The sequence below is a fragment of the Primulina huaijiensis genome, chromosome 9 (assembly GCF_012295235.1).
Source record: "Primulina huaijiensis isolate GDHJ02 chromosome 9, ASM1229523v2, whole genome shotgun sequence".
Taxonomy (NCBI): domain Eukaryota; kingdom Viridiplantae; phylum Streptophyta; class Magnoliopsida; order Lamiales; family Gesneriaceae; genus Primulina; species Primulina huaijiensis.
The window spans coordinates 10,712,254-10,734,554 of NC_133314.1; the positions used below are offsets into that span (position 1 = coordinate 10,712,254).

Consider the following 22,301-nt stretch of genomic DNA (forward strand, 5'->3'; position numbering starts at 1 on the left):
TCGAGCATTACAGTGATCTCTGGCGGCCATATAATGGCCTCATGGGAGAATATATAACCCCTTCATGCTATGAAGTAAAAGCGGAGATAAACATTAATATGATGGCTTGCACGCCTATGCTTTTTCACTTCGGCATAATGGTAAAATCTCTCATTCCCTCCTTTTTAACTAACCTGATCTGATCATAAACTATTTCGCAACTACAGGTCTTGAATTGGAGCTTTGACTGACGACTGGATGTTCCAAGTAAGTAAGCTCATAAACTTAGATGGAAACGGAAAAATAAAACACAAGCGCCTAAAGCCAAGCATTGATATTGATCAAGTTCGTTCTTGAGGACTTTCAAGCTACTCCCCAGCATCAGTTTACGCTGAGGCCTCGGATTCTTTTTTTTCTTGATCTTTAGACCTTGGATTTAAACGCCTATTTTTTAGGAAATGCTCAGGCCCCCTATCCCTATCCCTATAGCTTAAGCTTAAGATGAAGTGAAGGTTGATCATACTGTAAATGCTCATGGAATCTATATGTTGCGGATCCTACTCCCTTGAACTCAAATCGTATTTGGAATAAAGGCTAAGAATTTCTTGCACGAGCTAGCCGATTCGGATTCTGCTTGAACTAACTTCTTTTAAGTTAAGGTCGGAGAGCAGCAATGAGTGCATCCCCATACTTACGCCCTAAACTGAGCAAGATAGCTTCCATTGAGAGAGATCGAGATTTGAGAAAAAGAAGTTATTCAGCTCTTCTCTGCCAATCCTGTTCTCGAGGGTGACCTTAAGTGGAGTGGCCAGGCTCTGATCTTCTTCCTATTCGCTACTATGAACGTAATGTTGTCGGCATTCAATCATACATATACGAAGTGCCGCAAGTCCTTTAGAGAATAGTTGGATTGCTAGCAAAGGAAGGTCTTTAACATTCAAAGAAGAACATTCAATAAAGTAACAGTCGGAAACCCTTAGTCAAGTCTTTTCCTCTTTCCTATAAGGAAGGTAGCCCGGGTTCCTTATTCATTTTCATTAAACCTGAAAAGCACGTTCAAATTGCATCCCTTTGTGGTAGTAGAAGTGCCAGAATTCGAGAAGTATAGCGGAACCACTTTGATCAGTACTGCATAGTCTAGCTCTTTTTTGAATCTGCTTTGGAAAAGAAAAAGAAATCATCACCAAACATAAGAAGAGAAATGTATGGTCCATTGAAACCTTGACAGGGTTCCATGTTTTCTACTTGAGTTGCTCGATTTCTTTATTTTCATTCCCTGGATTCAAATTATTTATGGATTCCTTTGCGGGTACGAAAAAGACGCTCTTGATTAGCATCTACTTAAGTCAGGTGCAAGAGAAAGAAAGGACTTTCCCATAGAAGTAAAAGAATCGAGTAGTTTACTTTTTTTTCCAGTGGTCTATGTCGGGTAAAGTAGCGGAGAATTGACGAATTGAGTGGATCGAGGTTTTGAAACGGATACCTACATGGGAAAGACTACAATCCCAGTAATAGTTGATTTCTTGGATACCACTGTGGCAATAGTAAAGTCTTGTGGAGCTGTGTATTATCTTCCTGAAAATCCATCTTTTCGAGAGGGAGCTTTGAAGAATTTCTTGATCAAGAAAAAAAAGCAAAAGCGGATTCAATCTAAACAATGGCATAAAGCGTACCAAACTGTCTTATTGAATATATTTCTCTTGAAGCCAAGTAGCCAGGAGTGAGAGTTCAATCTTTTTTTTTGGTTCCCGAGTAATAAGTTTATCTCTTGGATACAGTACTACCCAAGCGTACAGGTATGGGTTTAAAGGTCTACCTTGACCATAAAAGAGATGCTAGTCATGCGCCTCAATATGGTTCTATAAGATCTGATCAGAGATCCGATCATGGAGGTCTCCTGCAAGACTTTTATACCCTGCACCACCAAGACGGCATAAGAGAAGGGCTTTAGCGAAGAAAGAGATGCGGCAGGATAGAGATGGTAGGGAAGCCAATATCCATAAGTCAAAGGTGAAAGGGGATCGGTTACGGTGACCGGAAGCGCAACGGAAGTCAAAAATTTTTATTTTACATGCTAAAATTTTCGGCCACCATATTCCTTATGCAACAAATACATTTAAACACCATACAAGACATACATAGGGTGTTTGAGAGATTATACCTATCAACCTCTTGAGGTTGATGAATGGCACCAACCAAGTTGTAAACAACTTGGCTCTTGATTGGATGAAGATCTACAAGCTTCCTCCTCCTTCAAAAATTAGGCCCACCACTTGCTAGGTAAATCCCTTCTTGTTTTGCACTAGAAAAACAAGAAGATTTTTCAATAAGAAGATTTTGTTTCTCCAACAATTTTGAAGAACAAAAATGAAAGAAAACTTGGAGAGAATGCTATGAAGAATTTCGGCCAAGGTGTTTTGGATGGGGGGAAGGGAGACTTGTCTTGGACATGCAAAAAGTTGAAAGCAAAAGTTGCATGCCATGCCTTGAAACACAAAAAGTAGTCTCCCAACCTTTCACCTCCCATGCATGTATATTATATGGTTTTTAATCAAATTAAAAACCTATGGACTAAATTTAATTATCTCAAACATATTTGAGACTAATTAAACATTACTTGAATTTACCCAAGTCCCACTAGTTAAATAATTATTTTAATTGAGCTCTACAAGACTCAATATGATTTAATTAATCCAACACTTGAATTAATTTAATTATTTGGACTCTACTAGGTCCACTAGTGTTTAATTAATTCAACACTTGAATTAATTTAATTTAGTCCATAATAATGTTTATGAAAATCACAATTTTCAAATACATTATTTACTTGGCCAAATTTTAATTTAGGAACACTTCCATAAATTAAAATTTACATTTCTCTCATAGAAGTCATACTTCCATTTTCTTTACGCTTATAAACTCATTTATAAGCCGTTCAACACATTGAACTATTTTACTTCTCATCGGGATCTAGAAAGCTAGTACTTGTGTGGCCCTCAATGGTTCATTGATACAACTAGCCGCGGGTTCACATCTCCATGTGATTCGGACTAAACATGTCCTTATTCGAGCATACCCCAATTGCTCCATTCTTACTTATCAACTCCTTGATAATAAGAACGTCAGAACTCAAGTCTGATAGTACCCAACCAATCATTTTAAACACCTAGCAGCATCGCTTACATGATTCCCTAGGTATCAAATGATAGTGCCTGCAAGAACCATTCAATTATGGTTAGCGTACAGTACGGTCCCTTCATCTCATATATCCCGACCGATTCGACAACCATTGGTTTATCGAGAGTTGTCAATGAATCGATACTATGTGTCATGTCGTAGTTGCATCGATGGTGTAATCTATGAAACCCCTTTCATAATTACCACCATACTCTGATCAGAGATTTCAAACTACATATACATGAAAAACACATAGGATATCCATACCCGTAGGTAAGCGGTGAATCCCCGACTACAATGCATCGACTCCTATATGTTTCGACAGAACACCCAACCTTGCCACCTGATGACCCCATGAGAGTCGGTAAACAAGTCAAAGTGTAATTCTAGCACATAGAGTCTCAATGTTGTCCCGGGTCATAAGGACTAATGGTGTACAACCATAAACTAGGACTTTTCCACTCGATAAGTGAGAACCACTTGGAAAGTCCTTTAATGGAGGGTTGTTCAGTGCACTCTACCAGGAGCACNGTGTACAACCATAAACTAGGACTTTTCCACTCGATAAGTGAGAACCACTTGGAAAATCCTTTATGGAGGGTTGTTCAGTGCACTCTACAAGGAGCACCTATCTGCATGCTCGGACATCACAATGTCCCCTACCAATGAAACATGGTACTCACATCGCAGATACTAGTCTCGAACTCGAGCGGCCTATATCCTTCTTAGCGGCGGCTAAATCGACTAGGAACTGTTTAGAATATACAGTATTCCAAATATGAGTTTCATGATACACATCACATGAGCATCTCATATTCTTTCTACTATTTGTATATTCAAGGACTTTATCTATGCAACTAGCATGGGTATACAGATAAAGAAGTGCCAAAACAATAATTTCAAATATTATTAAAATAAAGACTGTTTATACATAGAGTTTCATTGTGAACACTTGATAGTAGTAGTTTTTACGTGTTTTGTGGCATCAGTTTGTGTGTGTTTGCATTGTGCACGCGTACTTTTTGTTTACATTTTGTGCATTGTAGAGTAAACATTTTCATTTGATCTTGTCTCACCTGGGCGTATCAAATTGGCAGGTAAAATCAAATTGGCAGGTAAACTGGCTGGAAATCGGAAATCGGGGCAAAGTGTGCCAACAAGAAGTTTCTGGACAGAAGAGACGGCGCTCGGGCGGTGAATTTCTACCGCCCGAGCGCGAAAAGCGACTAAAAGGAGAAAAAGTACAGAATATGTGGCGCTCGAGCGGTAATTCTCTACCGCCTGAGCGCCGAAAGATGAACTCCGCACTTGTTTTACAGAATGTGTGGCGCTCGAGCAGTAATTCTCTACCGCCCGAGCGCCACTTAATTTTGGCAAGATTTGGCAGCCGATTTTTTTCCTTATTTTGGGATGGTGGCTGATATGGCAAGGAGGGGGTCGAGATTTGGGGATTATTCAGACATTGTTGAAGATTCAAGACAAGCTTGGGAGAGGATTGAGCGCTTGGATTGAAGATTCGACGCTTTCCGGGCAGCGTTCTTTGCGTTTTTCGTAGATTCTAGTATTTCTAACTTAGTTTTTATTTTCTAAACTTTGTTTTGTTGATTTCAATCATGATTTCTAGTAGCTAACTTTCATATTTGTTGGGATTTGAGGGGATCCTACCCCAAAAAGTTGAATTAATTGAATTCAGTTTCGATTTCTGGTTTATTCTTGATTATAGTATTGTTTTCTCCGTGTTGTTAGAACATAGCTAATTTTAACAACGTTTTCATATTGCGAGTGAGTCGAGAGAATACCTTGTGATAGGAACGAGTAGTATAATCCGTGGATCTACAATTTACAGAGATATATGAAATTGGGTACGCGTTGATAGTCATAGTCCGAAGGGTCGAAAACTAGGGGATTTCATAGATCGAAATGCAATTCACTCTTGATAAATAATTAAAGATATTTAATTACTTCATTGAGTCGAATTAGTTTGGCATAGCTCGAGAAAGTGTGTTCAATTGAATAGGAAATCCTGTCGGAAGCGTAAACCAATATCGAAGGAATTAACTAATTAATGAGGGGTAGGTGAACCGATATTCCCAACAAATCCGTCTTGTCATTGAATCTTAATCAACCATTTTAGATATTATCTTCGTTTAGCATTTATTGAATCTTTTTATTTGCATTTCTTGTTTAAGAACAGTAGTGTAAAACAATCAAATCAATTTCCGTTGCTAAATGTTCAATAACTGAAAATAATAATTGTTAAATACAGTCTTCAGTGGAACGATACTCGTACTCACGTACATTATACTATTACTTGACATCGTGCACTTGCGATTAAATTTGAGCACACAAAACCATATTTTTATTAAGGATTTCACAGTGCAAGTTTTGCTCGATCAAGTTTTTGGCGCCGTTGCCGGGGACTGTTAATCTACAACTTTATTTTTAGCTATTTTCTTTAGCAGTTTTTTTATTATTATTTTTATTTTTTTCTTTTTGAACTCGCTCCGTATTCTGTTCCAGATCTCTTGTCCAGTGCATGCCAAGGTCTCTCGAGTCTGAACTAGAGATATTCGATCTCGAGATTGAAAGAACATTACGCAGACGACAACAACAGCAGAGACTTAGAGACATAATGAACAGGAACGAACGTGAGGAGGAGCATCACGAAGATCTAAGAATCGAAGAGTCAAGGCGCATACCCATGCTTGAGTATGCGCAACCGTCGCTTGACGGGGCACGTCCAAGCATAGTGCGCCCAACTGTCAGGGCAAACCAATTTGAGATCAAGCCAGGAATAATTCAAATGATCCAAAACACTGTCCAATTTGGGAGGAATACGCTGGATGACCCGAACACTCACATCGCCGACTTCTTAGAAATTTGCGATACTTTTAAATGTAATGGAGTTTCAGATGATGCTGTTAGACAACGCTTATTCCCCTTTTCTTTGCGTGATAAAGCTAAATCTTGGTTGAATTGTTTACCTGCAGGTTCAATCACAACTTGGGATGATATGGCCAAGGCATTCCTCTTAAAGTACTTTCCTCCATCAAAAACCATGAAGCTGCGAGCGGACATAACCACTTTCTCTCAATTTGAGTAGGAGTCACTCTACGAGGCGTGGGAGCGCTACAAAGACTTATTGCGAAGATGCCCACATCATGAGTTGCCTCTTGGGTTAGTGGTCCAAACTTTTTACTATGGTTTAATTTCATCTAACCGGACCATGATAGATGCTGCGGCCTGCGGAAATCTGTTGAGGAAAACGGCCGAAGAGGGATATGAGTTACTGGAGGAGATGGCTGCTAGCAGCTATCACCCTCAATCCGAAAGGAACACTCAGCGAAGGACTGCAGGAATACACCAGGTAACTGACTTTTCAGCTGTCACTGCACAATTAGAAGCACTCAACAGGAAAATAGACAGCATAAACACAAACGGGACAGCGATGCGCCTGCAAGAGATATTTTGTGAAAAATGCGGAGGGGAACACTATGTTAAAGACTGTCAAGACAGTGGCCCTTTCTATGTAAATGAGGAGGCACCAGTGAATCAAGTGGGGATTCAAAACCGTCCGAGGAATGATCCTTATTCAAACACATATAATCCTTGATGGAGACAACACCCCAACTTCTCATGGGGTGGCCATAGCAGTCAAACGCGACCACAAGGAGGACAGCAGTATAGTAAGCAACCGATGTATCGAAATGAAACTCGAGATGAAAAATCACACTTGGAGCAAATGATGTCGAAGTTCATTTCATCCACTGAAACTAGACTCCAAAACCAAGATGCATCGATAAAAGGACTCGAGAATCAGATTGGGCAGTTGGCCAAAATGATAGCCAGTAGAGAGCCAGGCACCTTGCCTAGTAACACGGAGACTAATCCAAAAGAGCAAGTGAATGCCATTGAGTTGAAGAGTGGAAAGGTTCTAGAGTCACGGGAAAAAGAAAACATTCAAGCAGGGGATGAGCAGACTGCAACATCTAAAGGTAAGTCTTCTAACTCTACACCAGCACCCACTGCGCAGTCTAAGATTATTATCCCTCCACCTTTCCCTGCAGCATTGAAAAAAGCAAAACTAGACGCACAATTAAGTAAGTTTCTAGAGGTTTTTAAAAAATTGCATATCAATATTCCTTTTGCCGATGCTTTGATGCAAATGCCTAGTTATGCTAAATTTTTGAAGTACATCTTAGCAAACAAGAGAAAATTGTAGGATCACATGACGGTAAGTCTAACTGAAAACTGCTCAGCTTTGATGCAAAACAAGATTCCACCGAAACTCAAAGATCCAGGGAGTTTTTCTATTCCTTGCATGATTGGTGATGTTGTTTTTCATAAAGCGTTATGTGATCTTGGTGCAAGTATCAATCTCATGCCTTTTTCTGTATTCAGGAAACTTGGATTGGGAGAACCTAAACCGACAAGGATGTCTTTACAGCTGGCTGACAGATCTGTCAAGTATCCAAGAGGAGTGATTGAGGATGTGTTAGTCAAGGTGGACAAATTTATCTTCCCTGCAGATTTTGTGGTGCTCGACATGGAGGAGGATATGGAGATGCCTCTAATTTTGGGGAGACCGTTCCTTGCAACTGGCAAGGCTCTGATTGATGTACAGGAAGGGAAGTTAAGATTGAGAGTGGGGGAAGAGGAGATTACTTTTGACGTTTTTAATACACTTAAGCACACATTGCATGCTGATAGTTGTTATAGAATTGATGCTATTGATTCTCTTGTGTCTAACTATGTGCAGGACGCTCTTAGGGACCCCTTGGAGGCCACTCTCACTACTGAAATGGGCGAAGATGAATTGGATAAAGGAAAAGCTGAAATAGTGGCATACTTTAATGCAAACCATCCATGGAGAAAACCAATGAAGATGCGACTAGAGGATTTAGGAGAGCGAAGGGATTTGACACCGCCAAAGTCAAGCATCGAGGACCCACCAACACTTGAGCTAAAACCACTACCTCCACACCTCAAGTATGTATACCTAGGTGCGAATAACACTTTACCTGTCATTATTTCTGCTGCTTTGACAGATGTTATGGAGGACAAACTGGTGGAAGTTTTGAAAGCGCACAAGAGTGCATTTGCGTGGAAGGTGACAGATATCAAAGGGATCAATCCATCAGTTTGCATGCACAAGATTTTGATGGAAGACAAATACTCACCTCTTGTGCAACCTCAGAGAAGATTGAATCCAAAGATGCAAGAGGTAGTAAAGGCTGAAACGATTAAGCTTCTCGATGCAGGTATTATCTATCCTATATCTGATAGTGCATGGGTAAGCCCTGTTCAGTGTGTGCCGAAAAAAGGTGGGATTACTGTGATCACAAATGAAAATAATGAATTAATACCCACTAGGACTGTTACGGGATGGCGTGTGTGCATTGATTATAGGAAATTAAATGATGCCACCCGTAAAGACCACTTTCCCCTTCCCTTTATTGATCAAATGCTTGAGAGGTTAGCGGGACACGAGTTTTATTGTTTCTTGGATGGGTATTCTGGCTATAATCAAATCACTATTGCACCTGAGGACCAAGAGAAAACCACGTTCACTTGTCCTTATGGGACTTTTGCTTTTCGCCGTATGCCTTTTGGTCTTTGTAATGCACCGGCTACATTTCAGCGGTGTATGACTGCTATATTCCATGATATGATTGAAACTTTTCTTGAAATATTTATGGATGACTTTTCTATCTTTGGTGCAACGTTTGATGAGTGTTTGCAGAATTTGAGATCTGTGTTGAAGAGATGCGAGGAAACGAACCTGGTACTTAATTGGGAGAAGTGTCATTTCATGGTACAAGAGGGAATTGTCCTAGGGCAAAAGATTTCGGAGAACGGCATAGCGGTGGACAAGGCAAAAGTCGAAGTTATCAAGAACCTACCGCCTCCGACATCCATGAAGGGAGTTAGAAGTTTTCTAGGCCACGCCGGTTTTTATCGGCGTTTTATCAAAGACTTTTCTAAAATTGCCAAACCTCTTTCTTCCTTACTTATGAAAGATGTGCCATTTGATTTTAATTCTGACTGTTTACAGGCATACGAGGATTTGAAGGAGCGCTTGGTGACGGCTCCTGTCTTGGTGGCTCCAGATTGGGATATACCGTTCGAGGTAATGTGCGATGCCAGTGATACTGCGGTGGGAGCTGTGCTTGGCCAGCGGCAAAACAAGGTATTTCATACAATCTACTACGCAAGTAAGACCTTAGATGAGGCTCAATTGAATTATGCAACGACTGCAAAGGAATTACTTGCAGTAGTATTTGCTCTCGACAAATTTCACTCATATCTTGTTCTGTCCAAAGTCATTGTTTACACCGATCACTCTGCACTTAAATATTTACTGGCTAAAAAAGATGCAAAGCCACGCCTTCTTTGATGGATTTTGTTGCTAAAAGAATTTGATTTAGAAATAAAAGATAAGAAGGCTGTTGAGAACGTTGTGGCGGATCATCTGTCTAGGTTGGAGTTGGTTAGTAATGACAGTGTAGATCATGCTTTAAATGATTGGTTTCCTGATGAGCAACTATTTGAGGTGAGACACTGTCCTTGGTATGCGAATTTGGCTAACTTTCTTGTCACAGGCACTCCACCACCTAATTTATCATTTCACCAACGAAAGAAATTCTTCTCTGACGTGAAATATTACATTTGGGAGGAACCGTTTTTGTTTAAAATTTGTGCAGATTATATGATAAGAAGATGTGTTGCAGAGGAGGAGTTTGGGCAAATCCTCCATCATTGTCATGACCGTGAGGTAGGTGGTCACTTCGGACCAACCAGGACGGCATCTAAGGTACTCGAATGTGGCTTTTATTGGCCAACTCTATTTAAGGATGCTCGTTCATATGTGCTAGCTTGTGATAGATGCCAACGGACAGGTAACATCTCTAACCGTCATGAAATGCCATTGAATAATATCATTGAGTGTGTGGTATTCGATGTGTGGGGGATAGACTTCATGGGACCGTTTCCCAGTTCATTCACGAAAAAATATATTTTGGTGGCAGTTGACTATGTGTCTAAATGGGTAGAGGCAGAAGCATATGCCACTAATGATGCTCAGGTGGTTTTGAAATTTTTGAAGAAAAATATTTTTAACAGATTTGGAACACCGAGAGCAACCATCAGTGATGGTGGCACACATTTTTGCAACAAACTATTTGAAAAACTCTTGAACAAATACGGTGTCACACACAAGATCTCTACCCCTTATCATCCCCAGACAAGTGGTCAAGTTGAGGTGTCTAATCGAGAAATAAAGCGAATTTTGGAAAAAGTGGTGGGAGTCAGTAGGAAAGATTGGTCGGTTAGGTTAGATGATGCTCTTTGGGCATATAGGACTGCTTTTAAAACACCTATAGGCACTACACCGTATAGGTTGTTGTTTGGTAAAGCATGTCATTTACCTGTAGAATTGGAGCATCGAGCGTATTGGGCCACAAAAGCATTGAACTTTAATTTTACTGATGCAGGTGAACGACGTTTACTGCAACTGGATCAGTTAGAGGAATTCCGAAACCTGGCATATGATCTTGCATTGTCATACAAGGAGAAGACGAAGAGGGCCCATGATAAGCGAATCATCGAGAGGGAATTCAAAGAAGGGGACAATGTTCTACTCTACAACTCCCGATTGCGACTATTTGCTGGAAAATTGAAGTCACGATGGTCTGGACCATACGTGATCTCTAAATTATACCCGTCGGGAGCCGTGGAACTGCACGATGGGAAGGATGGGACATTCATGGTCAATGCCCAGCGACTGAAGCACTACATGGGTGGCATAATGGAGCCACACCTTGGAATCACCCGGTTCAAAGACAATTCAAACTGAGACCGGCCGACAGTCTAGCTCTCGACTGTAAATTGAGAACTACTTTTCTTTCCCCTCTCTTGCATTTAATTTGATTTTATCTCTCTTGATTTTGTTTTATATTTTTAATGTTGTTTGTTCTTATATTTATATATATAAAAAAAATAGGAAAACGAAATTTTCCCGAGAGCTCCGCGCTCGGGCGGTAGTTTTCTACCGCTCGAGCGCGGACATTTATTTCACAAAATAATTCCCGAGAAATTACCGCTCGAGCGCGCCTGCTCATTAAAACGCGCGACCACTTTCTCCCCCTTCTCTCATTCTGCACTTTTCTCCCCAAATCAAATCCCTAACTCTAACTCTTCTACCCCTTTTCAATTTTTTGCGTAGGGCTCAATCCTTACCTAAATCCGCGGCACGGTGGACCAATCTGGGTTGGGAAACAAGCTCATTCATCACTCCGGTCTTTTTATCCGCTTCAAGGAAAAATCTCCATCAACTCCACTATGGCACCAAGGAAATCGAAAGGTACTCCCGGTTCTTCCTCTTCTTCCTCGTTTGATAGAACTCGCTTTGTGAATGCGGCGGCTAGGGACAGATATGATCATGCTAGAATACATAGAAACCCCATTGCCGAAAGAGGATTCCGTAGTACATTTGAGGATAGATACTTGCCAACTCTTGTGGAATTGGAAAGAAGAGGTTGGGAAAAATTTAGCGAGCCACCTAAGGCGGCTGTGGTGTCCGTGGTTAGGGAATTTTACGCTAATGCCTGCGAACGAACTGATTATAGGGCATTTGTTAGAGCAAAGTTTGTGCCGTTTGATTCTACCACGATAAACTCCCTCTTAGAAACGGCCGAGGTCGATGACTCTAACTTCCAGGAGTTGGTAGTTGCTCCCGACTACAATTTGATTATCGAGACTCTATGCCACCCGGGTGCGATGTGGAAACCATTGGGCGGACCGCCAAGCTGCTTTGATGAGAAATACTTGAAAGCTAACATTGCCCTGTGGTATTTGTTTGTTGCCCGGCGGATGATGCCCGTCTCGCATAAAAGCGAGGTACAAAAGGAACGGGCGGTGCTACTTTTTGCTTTGGCCCAAGGATATGACATAAATGTGGGTAACCTTATAGCTTCTCAGATCATGTTGAGTGCTCGCAACAGCCATGTTGGCCTTTTCTTTCCGACCATCATATCCGAATTGTGTGCACGAGCAGGAATACACTTCCGAGATGACGAGGAGTGGCTTCAACCGATGAAGCCAATTTGTCATGACGATGAACAACGAAAAAGGGCAAAACGACAGGTGGACTTCCCCACTCAGGCCGAGGAAGCCGGTGGATCTAGCATCGCCGCTCCTCGTCGCCCACAACCCCGTCGGCGCACTCAGAACGAGAAGATGGACGAGAGTCTTGCTTTCATGGCCCACCAGGAGCAAATGAACATCAACTTTCAGGCACAGTTTACCCACCTCGATTCCATGTTGCGCACCATGCTCATCCACGGGGGCATGGAACCAGGGGCAATACCACCGCAGCCGCCGTTTGTTCCTCCTTTTCAGTTCCAGTATGACTATCTCCCGCAAGGGAATGCCGCGGGAGTACCACCACCGGAGTACGACGACGAGGAGCCTTGATCAGGGGAGTTTACTGATTCCCTTGCATTTCTTTTCTTTCTTTTGTCTGCTCCTTTCTTTGTGGTCCGCATTATTGTTCGTTCGGTCATTTAATTTTTTCCTTTTGTTGCTGTGTTTGCCATCATATTTGCATGTGTGTTTCCCATCTCTTGTGCAATGGGGACATTGTACACCTTTAGTATGAGGGGGTCATCGTTCGTCTTGGTTTGCTTCCATATTTATCTTGCATAAGTGTCAGTTGATGGTGAATTTAGACGATTGGTAGCCAGTGATCATTTTGGGCTAAATGAACAGCATGTTACTTAGACCTATCACTCGTTATGAATCCCCCGGTATTTTGAAATTTTGTTTATGCGCACATAGTGGATTTCAATAGTGGTGTCAATGATAGTCAAGTTCAAAATAATCTGTGAGGGGAACTGGAGAAACAAAAGATGCGAGTAGAACTTGAATGAGTACGTGTTGAAATGAGTGACTACCCAGTAACATGAATTCAAGTAGAAAATCAAAAGTATTCCTCAAACATCCTTCATCCAATCGTGCATAGGACCTATAAATTCGCTCCGAGGCCAGACTAATAAACATATACTATATCCAAAGCCTAGGGGGTACGCATGAGAAAACTATGTACCAGAAAAAAAAAAGGGATGTAAGGTGTGGGGGAGCCAAAAAGGGGTGAAATCCTACCCCAAGGCTAAAAAGATGGAGATGTAAGGCGTTGAGGAATGTCAGAGAAAATTTCTGACAAAGTGCATAGTGAAAATGATCTACGTACTCCCCATCTTTCTTGACCACTTGAGCCGTTGGTTATTGACTCCCTACATTTTGTCGTTGTTCAACTATGGAACTCTACCACGGTTTGTGTTTACTGGTTGGTCCCAAATAGAAACAGGACTCAGAAAAGAGAAACTTGCGTTGACTGGTTAATTCGGCAACCCACATGTTTTGCGAATAAAACTGTCAGAAACACAAGCTAGAAATATCCACAGCACACACGACCACATCTCTTGGAAAAATATTATTGTATTGTGAGATTCTGAAAAAAGGGGGTGATTTATGTTGTGATTTGACTAAATGGATGTGGTTCACAACCCCGCTGAGGCAATAGATGCCAGTTTACCGCTTCACCATCAGTTTAGTTTGTTTTATTCTCCTCATTCTGTGTTGGTTGCATGTTGAGTGTAGTTTGTAACCTTTTTAACTTGAGGACAAGCCAAAGGTTAGAATGAGGGGGTTGATAGTAGTAGTTTTTACGTGTTTTGTGGCATCAGTTTGTGTGTGTTTGCATTGTGCATGCGTACTTTTTGTTTACATTTTGTGCATTGTAGAGTAAACATTTTCATTTGATCTTGTCTCACCTGGGTGTATCAAATTGGCAGGTAAACTGGCTGGAAATCGGAAATCGGAGCAAAGTGTGCCAACAAGAAGTTTCTGGACAGAAGAGACGGCGCTCGGGAGGTGAATTTCTACCGCCCGAGCGCGAGAAGCGACTAAAAGGAGAAAAACTACAGAATATGTGGCGCTCGAGCGGTAATTCTCTACCGCCCGAGCGCCGAAAGATGATCTCCGCACTTGTTTTACAGAATGTGTGGCGCTCGAGCGGTAATTCTCTACCGCCCTAACGCCACTTAATTTTGGCAAGATTTGGCAGCCGATTTTTTTCCTTATGTTGGGATGGTGGCTGATATGGCAAGGAGGGGGTCGAGATTTGGGGATTATTCAGACATTGTTGAAGATTCAAGACAAGCTTGGGAGAGGACTGAGCGCTTGGATTGAAGATTCGACACTTTCCGGGCACCGTTCTTTGCGTTTTTCGTAGATTCTAGTATTTCAAACTTAGTTTTTATTTTCTAAACTTTGTTTTGTTGATTTCAATCATGATTTCTAGTATCTAACTTTCATATTTGTTGGGATTTGAGGGGATCCTACCCCAAAACGTTGAATTTATTGAATTCAGTTTCGATTTCTGGTTTATTCTTGATTATACTATTGTTTTCTCCGTGTTGTTAGAACATAGCTAATTTTAACAACGTTTTCATATTGCGAGTGAGTCGAGAGAATAACTTGTGATAGGAACGAGTAGTATAATCCGTGGATCTACAATTTACATAGATATATGAAATTGGGTACGCGTTGATAGTCATAGTCCGAAGGGTCGAAAACTAGGGGATTTCATAGATCGAAATGCAATTCACTCTTGATAAATAATTAAAGATATTTAATTACTTCATTGAGTCGAATGAGTTTGGCATAGCTCGAGAGAGTGTGTTCAATTGAATAGGAAATCCTGTCGGAAGCGTAAACCAATATCGAACGAATTAACTAATTAATGCGGGGTAGGTGAACCGATATTCCCAACAAATCCGTCTTGTCATTGAATCTTAATCAACCATTTTAGATATTATCTTCGTTTAGCATTTATTGAATCTTTTTATTTGCATTTCTTGTTTAAGAACAGTAGTGTAAAACAATCAAATCAATTTCCGTTGCTAAATGTTCAATAACTGAAAATAATAATTGTTAAATACAGTCTTCAGTGGAACGATACTCGTACTCACGTACATTATACTATTACTTGACATCGTGCACTTGCGATTACATTTGAGCACACAAAACCATATTTTTATTAAGGATTTCACAGTGCAAGTTTTGCTCGATCAACACTCGGCCAACACTTGGCTCGACGTGCACCTACTCTAACAAAAGGGAGGTGCGAATGCGAGCTTGCCTTGTCTATTCCTAACCAGTAGTCTACTATAGATAAGCTGTGGGTGGATGCCCCCGTCTAGTGTGGATCTGTACCGCACTTTTTAGGCAATCCATCACCATTATCAATAAAATTTGAAGTTGGCAAAGGCTAGCCAGCAAAGTCACTTTTAGGAAAAAGCCTATATTTTTACCTCTCGAGCAAGCTAGAAAAAAAAACTCGTTTAGGAGCATTTTCATACTGTGAAAAAATCTAGTGTTAACCCATCCAATCATCTGCCTTTATAATCTATACAATGTTAATGTAACGACCCATTACAGGCCCAGTGGACTGCCCATACAGCCTATTGCTCCAATCGACCCAAGGCTTTCCCGATCTTGGGCTCCCTCAAGGGGCCTTTTCCATCACGGGCTTTCCATAGACGTCGTACGGGTTACTCATAGAACTCTCCAGCCCATGCACTGGAGCTTGTGCCTTCCCAGACTCGAACCTGAGATCACATGGATATATAGATACTCAGCACAAGTCTGGTACCAATTGAGCTAGTAGCTCAATTGGTACCAGGGTTGCTGCCAAGATCTATATGTCCAGGAGGTCTTGGGTTCCAATCCTGGTGAGGTACAAGCTCCAGTGCCTGGGCTGGAAATGTTCTATGAGTAACCCGTACGACGCCTATGGAAAGCCCGTGAAGGAAAAAGCCCCTTGAGGGAGTCCAAGATCGGGATAGCTTTGGGTCGATCGGGGCAGTGGGCCGTATGGGCGGTCCACTGGGCCTGTAATGGGTCGTTACAGTTAAGGTAATTAAGAATAGGGAATGCTAATAGGTTTTGTAATTACTTTCCCTTTCTAAGATCCTAAGGCGTCCCAGGCAGTCTGGGGAGCATTCTCCATACTATTGTAACAGTATTTGTACCAGCCTAGTTGTAAGCAAAGAAGTTATCTTTAGGCAAGTTGAAAGCCAGATATAGGGCGTCTCAATCCGGAAAGGCAGCAATAGGGATAGCCTATTTTAGGGCAAAGGATACTTAGCAACTCCTCTACTTGAGAGTCCAATTAAAAGAACCCTCCTGGCTTAGCTTAGATATGAGAAAGACCTGCATCTGGCTTCAGACAACACTAACCCGGAAGATTTATTATCTGAGCTAGCCAATATTTATAGGGCAGGCAAGTAAGCTAGCTAACCTCGGGGGTAATACTTGCTTCTTGCTCCGATCAGTCCACAGTTCTTGGTGGAAATAAAGATCTATAGAAGGAAGGCAGGACGACAAGCAAGAAGAAAGAACCAGAAGACTAGACCCCAACTCAACCATGCCTCTCTTCCACTTAGAAAAAAGATGACGGAAAGACGAAAACGGAAACTTAACGGGAAAAGACTACCCGGGAGACATGCACCAGAGTGGGGTATCACGCCACGAGAGCACGTGAGAAAACAAAAGATTGATAGAGAAATAAGTAGGGGCGACCAAGACAGAGGTCTGTGGGAAGGATACCCTTTCCTATGCAAGAAGGTTTGACGGAATTGAATCTGCAACTGTCTCGCAAACTCTTCCTTCTTAGGGGTAGACCCTATGGCAACTCCCAATGTCAGGTCCAACTTCGAGTGTAGAGGATTACACATGGATTGAAACTTTCTTTTTAGTTTACTTGATTAGTTGCTTAGCTGGCTTGCTTCTCCTAGCACCAGGCTAACTACTAAAAGGCATGGGCAAAGGGGAATGACTGGCTATAGCGCCTACAGTTTCCTTATAATATCCTTCAACTAATTTACCCTTACTTCTATCCCCATCTTTTAGGACTTCTTTCAATTCCAATATCCTCACTCTCATTCCCAAGCTGGATACAGCTAGGGGATAGCTGACTCGATAGCTCGTTCTCCTATTTCTCATCTTGAACTTCTCGAATTTCTTCCTTCGGCTCCTCCAGCGCATGGTAACTTACGCTCTACAATAGCACGCTCTAGCTCTATCCCAGGTCAGATCTTTTCAGTCTTGAGGGAGAACGCTTATAAATCAGCATGCTATTTAAAGGTCAGTCCCGAGTTCCAAGAAAGTGGAGACTGGTTGGCAAGAAAGAAGGGAAAGTGCTAGATATTCATTCCATGGTTGAAGTCCCTGTGGATAGGTAAGTCTGTTTCTATTAATAAGCTAATTCCCTCATGCTAGGAGTAAACCTACCCTAAAAGAGCGCTGTATGAGAACGGGATCGAATAGACCTGGGTTTAGATCTAGAATAAATAAGGACTGAGTCCACCTACGCTAGAATCTCTTTTGCTATCGGTTCTTACTCCAAAGGGATATATGATCTATAAATAAAGCATGCTATCGCAAGGTTCTTAGTCCCTGCTTCTTTTCCCAGCCTAAAAGGGCTCATTCTACCAGAAACCATGTTCACAAGGAGATAGTAATCTCAGGCCTAAAGGAAGCAAGGTGAGGATAGAAGAAGGCAACCTGCCACCAAGTAAGCCCCTCTTTCTCCTTGTCGCTCTAATTAGGCTTAGGTATTCTACCAGGATTGACTAGACCTCCAAGAGTCAGCTACTTAGCTTAGACGGACACAATTTTTTACCTTTGTATATATTGTGGAGATATATGTACATATCTTTATTGAATCTTTGTTGCCCGATTCTTCGAAGGCGGGTCAACCTCAGGAATCCCAGGGGGCCAATCCCTACTTTTACAGCTTTTATGGGAGATTCTCTCTTTCTCAAACCTGTCATAAAGCTAGGAGTTCTTCTTCAAAGAAAGTTAGCTATAACTTGTTGGGTCAGAAGATCCTGGTGATTCGGAAGGATAAAAAGAAGGCTCGAAAGCAGGCAAAGAATTCAAAATTCTCTTAGTTTAAATAATAATCTATTCTTAGTTGTGAATAATAGTCCCATTCAAAGAAATCTATGTACTGCTGAAGCAACTGGAGAATATGTTCCCGCATACCTAGCTCGAGCTAGCGAACAACCTTGCTCTAGCACTTGGCAACTATATGGTTTCCTATGTGCTCTTTTGTTCCTAAGTTCACTTCAACTCATTGTTGTAAATCATGAATGAGACTTTAGCTTTTCAAGGATTATAAAGCTACGTTTAAGATAGAAAGGGATATGACAACAGGACCTGAAAGACCGGTTCTTTTTTAGCTTTATTTTTCATAGCGCTGATTCCCACTTATTCCCGTACCTTTCTTCCTCTTCCTTCAGTGAAAGAGAGCCACCTAGCCCTATCAGAAGAGGTTTTTTAATAGACGTTAGTCCCACCTCGACCAGATCGATAGGTTTAGCTCTTCCGTCCCCTCAGCTTACTCTGCCCGGGCACAAATAGCGCACTAGCCATAAGAGAAAATAGTAGAAAATAAAGAATGAAAGAGTTGGCTTAGGAGGTGCCGAATAATGCCACTCTAAGATTTATCAAACTCCCTATTTATAGCATATACTGCAGTGGTAAAGATGAGTTGGGTCAGTAATCGGTGATACGTGACATGTGAGTAGCCCTTCACCCAGAGGATTGTCCTTTCCGACGGTGCTGTGTGCCCAGTTCATATCTTTCTTTCGTGTGTTCCCGGGAGGAATTCAATCTCTTCAATCTCGGAATATATACCACCTAAATAACTGTGGCCAGAGAGTAAAATAGGTCGGGAAGAAAGAGTCTGAGGTCGGGTTGGACGACATACATCTTGGTTGGTCCCACCATCACTAGAGATGGGACATAGTTATAATCTTTCTTCTAAAAGATTTATATTATTATATTATATTTATAATATAAATAAGAATTTAAAAATAGGTGCAATGCAAGACCAGGTGAAAAAACCCGAAAGCCCTTATTTTTTATTGTTGTTCCACCCAGATACTTGGCTTACATACCCGGCTCAACATTCTTGGAAAACAATCGAATCGAGGGTCCGGAGGTGAATTGGCCGTTCAATCTTGTGAACTAATCGAGACCGAAATTGGAAAAAGAGATACGAACGGAGAGGAATAACCAATCGATGAAAGAACATGAAACCATTCTGTTTCAATAGAGGTACGAGAAAGGGTTGGGGGCAATGAAGTAGGTGAAGTGGTTGGATTTTGCGAGCTGTTCCAACCACTGCTGGATGTGATTCCAAGAGCCGAACAAGAATGAATACCACACAGAAGAGTCAAGACCAGGCTCCCTAATGGAATGTTGAACCGATCCATTCCGGATAGACCGAATTGGTACGGAAGTTCTAACATGGGAAAATCACGGAAAACACGACTTATTTGAATAACCCGGTGACCCACCAATTGTAGAAGTATGATTTTTGGAAAGCAATAAGCACTTAAATAATATAATTCAAGTGTACCATCTTCTTGATAATTTCGAGGAAAAGGTGCGGAAAGAAAAGGAAACAACGGATGGATTCGAATCGGACCTAAATGGGAATGACACGAAAATTCTTTTTAAAAACCTAGCATTAAGGGCGTTACGACGATATACGAGAGGAATAGAGAAAAACTCGTGATTGGTGTATAGGATAAGATCTGTTTATGATATAGTTCAAGAAAGAGTTGTCTCATTTCCTTACTTCTTTCTAATTCATTCACTTCAAGACTGGTTCTGAACGCTACGTAACATCATCTTCAACCAACCTCCACCATACGTACCTTTCTTTCGGTGCGACCACTAAAGAATTGCTTATACACTAAAAAGCTGCTTATATACGCTTACTAAAAGACTGACTTTCATTCATTATACTATCATTAGGCCAGCGTGAAACTAAGAGAGATGTGCCTAAGGCAGCATGTAAGCAAACTGTGCACGCTAAGAGAAGAGAAGAGATGCTCGCAATTAATAGCACAAGAAAGCCGCCCCCTATCTTCGAAAGGGGCCCGTCACTTCGTTCGTACCTTCTCGGCTTAGGCTTTCAACTAAACAACATGGCCGCCCCGCCGCTAACAGAAGCTAAGCGCTTGAAAAGCGCGCTAAGAAACGTTGCTTCTGTCGGCCTTTCTGTGAAACAGTCCACCAGTAGCGGAAGAGAGGGTTACCGTACATACAAGAGTATCCAGTTCTTACGGAAGCTCTTTCTTACCAGTCAAGTAGTACAACAGCTCTATCTTACAGCCCGGCGCGGCGGATTGCCTTTTGAATTCAGTAGATGGAAGAGACTATTACATAGATAAAGAGTAGGTGAGTGAATGAGTCCTCACTGACCTGAGCGATTTAGATCACCTAGCATGCATTTTATTTTGTAGGTAAGATCGCCAAAGCGTATCATCAGATTTTTTTACAAAGGAAGGAACTCGAAGTGAAAGGGCACCGTCTCGTGCAAGACAACGATAGTTGGCCCTCTATCATCTTCTATCTGGTAGACTTGGAAACGGGGCCCCGACTTCTTTCCAGAATTAGAGTTCGACCGCAGCTCCCCCCTTTTTTTTTGGGGGGGATCAAGTTCCTTACCAACAACTATCAACTCCGATCTCTTTTCATTTGTTTTGGGTATTACCAAACCTAGCCTTTGTCAATCACAATAAAGCAGAGCACCCAATTATGGAAGAGCCTCCTTAAATGGGGGTTAGGTTAGTCAATCCGGCCCGAGACGCGTTCGTTGACAACATAGGAATTCCTACTTTTCAATAGAGCGGAGGCGAGTTGATCAACGAGAAAGAGGACCTACTCACTACAAACGAATACACCCCAAGATCGAACTGCACTCATGCCTCTACCGCATCAAGTTAACCTCCCTACCTACGTAGTGATTCTATCAATCATGTACGTAGGGGTAGGGAGGACCCTCCATTCTGATTGGTATATCATGAAAAAAAAGCCATTTGCACCAGGCGCACTGGGCTTTCCCTTGCCCAGATGTTTGCCTTTCTAAGTCAAGTAATGGTTACCCACCGAAGACTGGAACTTCGTAACATGTTGACGAAGACCTCCAAACTGAGGGTTCGGTCAGTAGAAGGGACGACTTTTTCTCCCCGGAAGATGAATAGCCCCGAAAACTAGCCGACTGATCCCCTTGATCATATAACTGGGAGGGAACGTGTCACATTAGAGGTGAACGATCAGAGGTGTCCTCTAATCACCACGATGAGACTGGTCCCTCTTTTAGTAGAAACGTACGTAGCAATGAATATTCATTCAAAAATGAATGTCGGGCTCGTTCTTTCACTACTCCCCAAGAAATTTCTTAATGCTGATACTTTCTGTTTCGTCGAGCCCCGAGCTTTTGGTCCTACTTTGAGTTTGAGTGTGGATTCAATTGGCTGAATCTGTCAAGGAAAACGTACGTAGCAGCAAGGATGGTGCATCGCCTATTTCTCGTTCTCGCTCGGGAGCCAAAACACGCCTGCTACCTACTGTACTGGGCCTTCGACCAGCCATTCTACCTTTGTAGAATCGGAACCAAGCTCGAACTGTTGAGCGGCTGGAAAGAAAGACGCCCTCACCTTCTCGTAAATGGTGTCAGTGAGAGCAATTTTAATATCCCCTGCTGACTTTTTTTTTTAGATAGAATCTTCAATGAGTGGAAACAAGTACCCAACCTAATAAATAAAGAGGCGCGTTAGCTAGGTCGTTTTCTTGCAGGAGTGCTAACGCGCGCCCTTACGTTTCCTTCGCTTGCTCTGTAGTACGACCCTCATACAGAGCCGCGCTCCTTTAATATGATGAGAAGAAGGGGGGCCACCCTCTTTTCCGCACCAATCCTTATTTTCTACTACATCTTTTTTGGGGTGTATAGCTCAGTTGGTTGAGCATTGGACTTTTAACCTAATGGTCGCAGGTTCAAGTCCTGCTAAACCCAAACCTGCCTTACACTCTACTATGAGTAAGGACTAATTCGTGGCTTCAAAGATGATTCTTTGGCCTTTAGACTCGCTTCCGCGACTTCGCCCTTTAAGTGACAAGGGGGTGAGGTAAGGAGTAGTAGTTGAGTGGCTGAGTCATCGATAAACCTCTCCTTATTCATTCTATACTATAGGGCGGACCAACAATCCAGCAAAAGAGCTTAA

At 41.9% G+C, this 22,301-nt stretch overlaps 1 non-coding gene across 1 annotated transcript; it reads left to right on the plus strand.

The window, feature by feature from the left end:
* Positions 1 to 22,020: 22,020 nt before the first annotated feature.
* On the plus strand, positions 22,021 to 22,093 carry TRNAK-UUU (transfer RNA lysine (anticodon UUU)). Its single transcript has one exon. It is a non-coding gene; the product is annotated as a tRNA-Lys (tRNA).
* Positions 22,094 to 22,301: the final 208 nt, after the last annotated feature.